Below are 10459 nucleotides of genomic sequence, written 5' to 3'. Positions count from 1 at the left end.
TTTGCTTTGAGAAAGGCCACAGTTAAAAACTCTCAAGTTCTGAGGACAAAGCTTGAAGGCTGCCAAAACAAGAAATGGTTTTACTCCCTCTCCAGCCTCTCCATGCTTACTTCTTTTTCTAGTTGACTATTCAACCTGAAAAGCTAGTGAGCAATATAATTAACTCAGTGTGCTCTAAAAACTAATGAAAACCTTAGACACTTTAGGGAGCCTTCTGAAGCACATATCAACCAGAGGCGCCATCAGATGTTTTGTTAAATGTGATCTCATGCAGTCTAGGCCACTTACTTACAATAAACGGCACAGAACAGGGGGTAGGCTCTGGGGGAGGGCCATGCTGGGTGACATCTCTGCTGGGGAAGCAGGAGGATTATCATAAATGCATTCAGGAACTAATATGCAATGAAACAGCATCAAGGACATTTGTAGAGTTTTGCAATTTGATGTTGAAAATCAAAAAGCAATGAGAGTGTGAATGTGATTTATTAAGGTCAAATTGTTATATTTTTCCACTCAATGCTGTTTATAAGACAGCTGGAACAGTCCTTAATATATTCAACTGTCTTGTTCCTTAATATATTCAACTGTCCTGTTCCTTAATATATGCAACTATCTTGTCTCCTGCACTTACTGAGTGTCTGGTATAGGAGAGGACCTGGTAGGAGTTTTGGGAGAGAAACCAGAGAAAGTTGATGTGAGCTCTGTATTCTAGATGGTGAGGGAAGCCATCAAGCAACTTGTGATGAAGTGAACATTTTATTAATACACATCTTAGGTATAGAAAGATCACAGCAGTGCACAAGTAAATGAGCAGTCCTGTGTAACCAGCACCCAGGACAAGAAGCAGAACATTACTAATGCCACAAACACTTCCTTCCCAATCATCAGGCCCCTGACTTCCAACAGAGATTGTCAAAAAATTTAACTTCCTGTAAATAAGCTCAGACACAATGGATGCTTCACTGTACCATTCTTGTGTTTGCCATTGTTTATAAGATATATCCATTTTTTTTTTTTTTTTTTTTTTTTTTTTTTTTTGCATATGGCAACTGTTTTTCCCATTCTTATTTCTGTTGGTATTCCACTGAAGGAATATACCCCACTTACTTTGTGTTGTTCCAGTTTGGGCTAATTTGAATAATACAGCCATGTGCACACATATGTAAGCATTTACGTTCGGTATATATCTAGCACTGGAATGGCTGAATCATAAGTTATGCTATGTTTAGCTTTAGTAGATCCTGTCCAATAGTTTCCCAAAATGGTTGTAACAATTTCTACTTTGAGAAATTGAGAATTCCAGTTGCTCCTCAACCCTGCCAACTCTTAGTGTTATCAAAGATGACACAAACCTTGAAAGACATAATGTTATCTTTCTCTTTTAGGCATTTGGATGAGCATACAGTGGTGCAATTACTGAGGGCTTCATTGATATTTCTCTCATGGCCAATGACTCTTTGTACCTTTATGTAAGTTTACTGGTGTTCTGATATTGAGCTCATGGTACATTATAAAGGAGTATGTCAACATAGAGCCCCTAATGCTGTGAATCTCCTCTAGGCTGAACAAAAACAGATTGTTTCTATTGCTCCTCTGAGAATGTGGTCTGATGCATTTCCCAATCTTTATGGCTCTCTCCTTGACTCTTCTAGAATCTCAATGTCCTTGTAGAGCATTGTCCACTGAATTTTCCTCTGGGTGTAGGTTAAGCTACCTAGGGAAGATAGCAGGACTCTCTTAAAGACTATTAGATCCTCTACTTCTATTAACAGATCAAGTAGCAAGGCAGATGTAAGCAGTTCCATATCATCCCCTCACTTTGTTTCAATCAGCCTTTAAGAATTTATTATTTTGATTCTATTAATACTTAATACCTAGACTCTGCACTAATACTAAAAAGCTATTCTCGCATGTATTCATTCAGCAACCATTAACTGTAGACTGATTATGACTCAAACACTTCTCTGGATATTGGTGATTTAGGAAAGCAAAGTCCAATACTCAACATACAACAAATTAATAAAGAAAATAAGGCCGAGTGCAGTGGCTCATATCTGTAATCTCAGCACTTTGGGAAGCCGAGAGAGGCAGATCACCTGAAGTCTGGAGTTCGAGACCAGCCTGGTCAACATGGTGAAATGCCGTCTCTACTAAAAATACAAAAAGTAGCCAGGCATGGTAGTGGGTGATTATAGTCCCCGCTACTCGGGAGGCTAAAGCTAGACAATTACTTCAACCCAGGAGGTGGAGGTTGCAGTGAGCTGAAATTGTGCCAGTGCACTCCAGCCTGGGCAAGACAGTGAGACTCCGTCTCAAAAATAAATAAATAAACAAACAAATAAATAAATAAATAAAATAAGATAAAGCTGGGTGTGGTGGCTCAAACCAGTAATCCCTTCACTTTGGGAGGCCAAAGTGGGTTGATCGCTCAGCCCAGGAGTTCAAAACCAGCCTGGGCAACATAGTGAGACCCTGTCTCTACAAAAAATTAAAAAAAAAAATAAAAAATAAAAAACCTTTGGCCAGGCATGGTGGTATGCCTATATTCCCAGCTACTTGGGAGCCAGAGCTCTGAAGTTCTCTGAAGTTATTCTTGTGAGCCATGATTGGGCCACTGAACTCCGGTCTTATTGACAGAGCAAGACCCTGTCTAAAAATACAAACAAAACCCAAAAAGATAATTTCAAATAGTGAGACTCTGAAGAAAGCCAATCTGCAAAATTGGATGAACAGTAATTGGTACAGGAAATGGGGGAACCACAATTTTCACAGAGGGTCAAGGAAGCTTCTCCACAGTGGCAGATTGAAGCTAAAACCCAAGTGATTAAAAACAAAACCAAAAATACCCCAGCAAGGTGTTGATGGGAGGGAAAAGGGTTTCAGTTGGAGGGAACGGCAAAAGTCAAGGTCATAAGGACACAGTCACAGCAAATAGGCCAGAGGGGATAGTGTCTGTGAGGCAAGCAGGAAGGAGGATGCCTGGTCAGGAATGTTTATCAGTGAGTTCACAGAAGGGAGGCTTTGTAAGCCATGGAGAGTTCAGATTTTATGGTTGTAAAATAAGAAGACCAAGGAGGGCCTCAGACAGGAAGGTGACACGTCCTGATATTTAGTTTTAAAACAGGGTTGGCAAACTGGCCCAACGGCTGGCCATCAGTTTGTGTAAATAAAATTTTATTGGAATGCAGCCATACACTTTCCTTCTTCTGTTTGTGGCTGGTTTCATGCTTGGTTTTGTGGTCTCATGTTATAACATCAGAGACGACTAGATGTGACTGAGATAATATGGCCCACAACCCAAAACATTTATTATCTTCCCTTTAAGAAGATCACTTTGACTGTTGATAAAACATAAACCATGGGGAAGGGCAAGAGCGTAAGCTGGGAGACCACTCGGGAGATTATTTAGTGGTCCAGGCAAGAGATAATGTAGGCTAGATAGGGCAAATGGGGTGGGGAGTGATGAAATGTGTATAGATTGTGGGGAGATTGTGTAATCAAATCTATAGAAGAATTACGGAGAGAAAGAAGAAAAATGCAATATTCCGTAGCCAGTGGTTAGTTGAAGCTCTTCTACAATTCCTGAACAGAGTCCATATTTGAAAGCTTTCAACTTTACATGGTAAGAGTAGTATATTTTAGTGGAAAATATTATTACTATTATTTTCAGTTACACATCTCTCTGATTACAGTAATCGATTTAGGTACTCCACAAAATGAAACCACATGCCAGTAGGTAAAATGCTTGCCTTCTCTTTTTCGTATTACTGTGTCAGTAAATATTTGTTCCTTAAAACCTTTTCCCAAGACTGTTCCTAATAGTCAATTACACATAACACAATGAGTACATGGATTCCTATCTATACGAAAATATCAACATAGAAACTACAGCTGATTTTGCAAACAAGACTTTTCTCTCAACATTATCCTGCAAGAAAAGATAATTTCAGGGAGTAAGTTCATTTGGGCATCCCTTACACTGAGCATACTAATGAGGAGGCCATCAGCCCAAAGCCTCTTACAGGTGGAAGACATTAAGTGCTACTCCTAAGGGGGTAGTTGTCCTTGTATTGGAAGAATGTGACTCTTGATGAATGGGAAGATGGAGGCCATTGTGCAGGGATAACTACAAAAAATAAATTACTCAGCTAACCACAGAAAAATTCCAGGCAGGGGGCAGGCATTCCAATTGCCCATCCTCAAAAAGATGGGAGGACAGAGGACACTGGATGATTCCCAAGGAATTAAAACGGGTTTAGAAAAAAAGTGGAAATGTTACAGATTTGCAGATCTACATACATCTGACCTTAGAAGGGTTATGAAATTTTCTTTGACATATCCCAAGGGAAGGAAAATAGGATTTTAGATTAGGTTTTACAAACCCCTACTCTGTAATATGTGGACAAGGTCAAGGTCAACACATTTCAAAACTGCTTGGATGAACTTTTTCACATCTGGTTTGGGTTAGGAAGGTTATTGGCCAGGGAGTTTCAAACAAGGTGGAAACTTGAAGCCAATTTTATGGGTGTGAACTGAAACTGACAAAGAGCTATTTCAAACAGTCTGCTAGGAAACAGGGAGAACCTCCGAAAGGTCTGACATGAATGCACAGTCGTAAATATGTCACCATGCTCAATACATGAATCAGAGAGCTCAAACAGTGCCACCAAGAAGAAAAATAAATAGCCTCCGTAAGTGGGCATTTGCTTGATACGTGTGTGTGTGTGTGTGTGTGTGTACACATATAATATGGCCAAATTGTATAATATACAATTATATATACATATAATATACATACACACACATATAATATATACACACATATGTATACATATATGTGTGTGTTCACATATACACATATATACACATATATACATACATCCACACATATATACATATATGCACACACATGTATAAAGAACAAGTCTTTATTTTGCATCTGATTGCATTTGTTGCCCGCTATGAAGTGAATGTTAAGTATGGATATCTAAATATAAATATGGTGAACTTTAATTGAGCCATTACATTTTCAATGGGACAAAATGAAAGCATTCTAATTAATGTAGACCCATCATTAAAGTCTGTCTTGTTTTCTATTGGCCAAAAATTTAATGACTTGCTAGATTACCTAAAGAGACAAAATAAAGTGAATGTATTTTATTCTCCATTAACCAAATTATTTAATGGTGCATGTATGGAAAACACTGATTTTCTTCTTTTTATTTTTGGTATTGTACAAATGGATAGTTCAAAAATAAATCGTCTATTAGATATAGATGCTTTACTAACAAATTAATAGGGACAAAGAGGAAACATAAAGTACAACAACTTAATGACTCTAATATTGATAATTATTGGTAATGTACAGTCATGGGGCTGTATAAACTGTAAACTGCACCAAGATGAACTGATCAAATCTTTACTGGGCATGGAGGCCCTCTAAGAAATCTACTCTCTCTATTTTTTTGGAGTAAAATTTTTTATTCTTTTTTATTTCAAGATCTATAATCTAAATAACTAGATTTAGCAGGTTAGAAAGGGTCTGAGAAGCATTCTTCTGTTTATTTGATATTTCCCCCTCTAATTCTCCTTTTTGGAGAAAGGGAGTTTCATAATAAGTGGCTAGCTTATTATGTTGGCTTTTGAGAAATCTTTCTAAGGCCTTACAACCAACAGTAAACTCAAAGAAAACTAACAATATGAGATAAAGATGATTTTTGTCTTTATGACACTTAAAAACAATTAAAAAAACATCAAAAACACTACATGGCCTTCCACCCAATAATGTTAGTTGTTCTTCCACTCACTGAACATTATTTGATTTTGCTCACAAGTTCTAAGGATATTTGAAATTTTGATTCTACTCTTCAAGGTAATTTTATAACATAAAGTCAATTAATGTTATAAATGACTAAACCAAGCTTCTTTAGGTAAATAACACAGGATTTAAGGTTGAGCATTGAACTCTACAGGTTACATCATTACTGTTCAAACCTTGCCTTTGAGTGCGCAGAAGGCACTTTTTTATAATGTTTGGTTTCACAGAGATACAATTAGTTTCATTCTCTACAGCACCTTAAATCCATAAGTGCAACAAGAGCAAACATTTTAGAGAAGATGATAAAATTGTTCTCATTTATACGGATGTAACATCTCTAAGGGATGGATTTCCATCATACTGCTATGAAATCAAGATGAATTGAGCATCAATGAATGATCACACCTTTAAAGTGATATGCCAAGGATGCACAATTTTAGGTAAATATATCTCTGTAAATGATCCAAAAGTATAACAAAATGTACCAGGGAAAAGAGGTACAACATAATACTAGAGAAAAGATGTGTTCAATCTTTATTTCTCAGATGACTTTTCAATCTGGGTACTAATCACCAAAAAACGATCACCTAAATTTAAGTCTGGTGATAACAGAAGTGGATGATCATGGCAAAATATAATTTCTCTGTTGTACCAGAAATTTTATTTAGAAACACTTCATTAAAACAAACATAAGAATTCACAGTTTTTTCTTCCTGAAATAGAATCTCATGAGAAAGTATAAGATAGAAGTAATCAAACAGTCTAACCACAGGATTTGTTGATTTCATCAACAGAAATGATCAACAAATAGCTGTTGCTGAGAGTCACAGTAAATTCAGAAGAATAAAATTACATGCTTTAATTTTGTTTAAATGATCAATCAAGAAGAACATTAGTAACAAACTCCCCCTAAAAGCAATACATTTTCAAACTGAACGTGTATACCTGTGACGCAACACAAATCTACTATAAGCAACTGCTTCCCCAACATGGGAAAACTTAGTTAGGGATTCCGAAGCTAACATGGCCAGTACTATTGGTAAAAGCTTATGAAAATAAATTATTATTTACTTGTAGTAAAAAATAGCCATGAAACAAGCTAATTATCTCCATTCACCATTAAAAATCTTCTCTTAATTTTTTTCATGATGCTATCTTAAGCCCTAAAAATTACAGGTGCTTCACCCTTAGGAGTAAAACACAAATATGAACCATTCAAACACCTGGACCTATGTTCAACCTTAACAAGGTTGATCCGAATTACAAAGCCAGAGAGATCTTTATAATCAACATATACAACTGGGTTGGTAGGATTTTTTGAACTAAATACACATTTTCCTGACTACCTCTGCCTTTCTCATTCAACAATCTTCTATTCCATGGATATCTCACCATTCTCTACACCAACACTCGAAAAATTGTGAAATCTGGTTGGAATAACAAGCCAGAAAATAGCACCTTTGTATAAAACTGCTTTGGTTGACTACAGGTAGCAGATATGGATGAAGAAGTGTATTAGTTATCTATGGCTGGATAACAAATGACACCAAAAGACAGTAGCTTAGAACAAGATTCCTTATCTCACAGTTCCTATAGGTCAGAAATTTTAGTGTGGCTTCGTTGACTCGTGTGGCTCTGGGACCCTCGCCAAGCTGCGGTTATCGGAAGGCTTGGCTTGGAAGCAGCTTTTGCAATCGGATGTGAAATCATATACTGCTTCTTTTGCTGTACATCCTTCATTAGAAGTGAGCTGCTAGGTAAGACCATCCTTAAAGTAAGGGGATTACAGCAGGGTGTGCACAGCAGGGTGCAGATGTCACAAACAGCCACATCAGAAATTGCCTTCCATAGGAAGCATCAGCATCAAAACACAAGTAATGCATCCTGGGTGCTCCAGAAGAAAGGGGGGCTTTCTGCAAATACGTTCTTTTCTTCATCAATAAAACCTGTAGCAATATCAGCTCTACCTACAACAATGCACCGTTGGTAGATAAAAGAGACAAGGGGATTTTAAAAAGTAAAGCATCCTTATATTAAGCAAGTAATTACCAAGATTATTGCCATTCAGCTAAATGTTGTCAAATAGAAATGTATGTTATGGGCTGAATGGTATTCTCCAAAAATATATGCTGGGCTACTAAACCCTAATACCTGTGAATGTGATTTTATTTGAAAATAAGGTCTTCACAGACACAGTCAAGTTAAGATGAGGTCATGGGGGCCTCAAGTGGCAGGGAGTGGCTAATCCAATATGACAAGTGCCCTTATAAGAAGAGGAGAAGAGGTACCCAGGAATACGGCCAGGCAATGATGGGGGCAGAGATTGCAGCAATGTGTCTACAAGTCGAGGAATACCAAGAATTGCAGCAATGGAACAGATGGAACAGATTCACCACTAATGACTTTAGAGAGAGTCTGGCCCTGTCAACATCTTGACTCAGACTTCCAGCTATAAGAACCGTGAAAGAATAAATTTCAGTTTTAAGCAACCCAGTTTGTAGTACTTTGCTATGGTAGTCCTAGGAATTGAATACAATATATAAGTCAGAAAGCAAAGATAACAATTTTCCTGATGCTTCTTCGGTATTTGAAATAAAACTCTTTATGCCAGCTTTATGGTGGCTACTCAATGACAGGGAAACAGACTAATTAAATTTATTAAAATAAGAGGATGTGGGCACTAGTAAGACTTAGGTCTTACTAATCTAAGGGCTAATATATACACTTCATTCTTTTACATTAAACAAATTAGTTTAAATACTTAAAAATCCAGTAAAATTTGGAACTATTCATCATATTACTCTTGTTTGGGTTTGATGCTATTTTGGTAATAGTGTCTCATTAATTAATTAGTTATCTAATAAATACTGGTGAATGAAATATAATATTGTATGTAGATCCTAATTACAAGTATATATAAAAGGAAATTCTACACATAAAAATATTCAGGAATGCTTAATGAAAGGTTAAAATGGCCATATTTGAAGGACTATTCTACATTAATATTACCCCTTAATCTTTACACTTTCCTTTTTTGCATATTTATTATTTATTAAGAATATCATAAAATAATGTTATTTATTAAAGTACTTAAGTGAAGTTATTTTAAAATCATTTATCTGCTGTATATTGTCAAAAATTCCAAGACATTGAATAATGAGTAAGGCTCAGAGGATTATCTTAAATATTAAAAATCTTGAAACATAACTTAGAATCTATCAAAGCAAATACATACTCTAATATTTATTACTTTTTTTTTTCACCCTTTCCATTGGTGTTTTGACTATACGGTCACAAAAATTGCATAAGTAGCAAAAGATTGCCTTACCATGTGGATGTCATGATCAATATTATTAGACAGAAAGGAACACATACATACATGCACACTATTAAGTTACTTAAAGCTGATTATCTCTCAATACAACAGACACAGAAGGACTAGGGAATGATTTAATAGCCAAAATAGTAGTAAATCAAAACCACATTTAGTAGTATTTTTGCTCTTAGAAAAGTAAACAGGTGTGCTTTCTTGCCACTGTGCTGTCTGACTAAACACACAGGGAGAATTTCATCCTAATACTTCCAGCTGTGTTAAGACCATCTGTTCATCCTTTTTAATTTTAATTAGTCCTAGAGACTCTCTTTATTTCATTAATCTCATCGGCAAATTTGTGTTTGCATTTTGCCATACTTATGGATGAGAAGAAACAAGTCTGAAGTAGTCAGAAATTCTAACAATTCATCCCTTCTCTCAGTTTTACTTTAATCAGCTACTCTAAAAGCAAATAAAGTTGTTCCTTTAAATAATAATAGTTGTTTTCAGACTTTAAACCAAGAAAGATCAAAAAAGCCAAAGAAGGGCATTACATAATGATAAAGGGATCAATTCAACAAGAAGAGCTAACTATCCACCCAATACAGGAGCACCCAGATTCATAAAGCAAGTTCTTAGAGACCTACAAAGAGACTTAGACTCCCACACAATAATAGTGAGATACTTTAACATCCCACTGTCAATATTAGACAAATCAATGAGACAGAAAAGTAGCAAGGATATTCAGGACTTGAACTCAAGCTCTGGACCAAGCAGACCTGACAGACATCTACAGAACTCTGCACCCCAAATCAACAGAATATACATTCTTCTTAGCACCACATAGCACCTATTCTAAAATTGACCACATAATTGGAAGTAAATCACTCCTCAGCAAATGCAGAAGAATGGAAATCCTAACAGTCTCTCAGACCACAGTGTAATCAAATTAGCACTCAGGATTAAGAAACTCACTAAAAACTGCACAACTGCATGGAAACTGAATAACCTGCTCCTGAATGACTACTGGGTAAGTAATGAAATTAAGGCAGAAATAAGTAAGTTCTTTGAAACCGATGAGAACAAAGACACAACGTACCAGAATATTTGGGACACAGCTAAAGCAGTGTTTAGAGGGATATTTATAGCACTAAATGCCCACATGAGAAAGTGGGAAACATCTATAATTGAAACCCTAACATCACAATTAAAAGAACTAGAGAAGCAAGAGCAAACAAATTCAAAAGCTAGCAGAAGTCAAGAAATAACTAAGACAAGAGCAGAGCTGAAGGAGATAGAGACACAAAAACCCTTCAAAAAAAGCAATG

This window comes from Piliocolobus tephrosceles, chromosome X (assembly GCF_002776525.5).
Source record: "Piliocolobus tephrosceles isolate RC106 chromosome X, ASM277652v3, whole genome shotgun sequence".
NCBI classification, from domain to species: Eukaryota; Metazoa; Chordata; class Mammalia; order Primates; family Cercopithecidae; genus Piliocolobus; species Piliocolobus tephrosceles.
The sequence above is the reverse complement of the archived record's forward strand: the minus strand, read 5'-3'. Positions refer to the sequence as shown.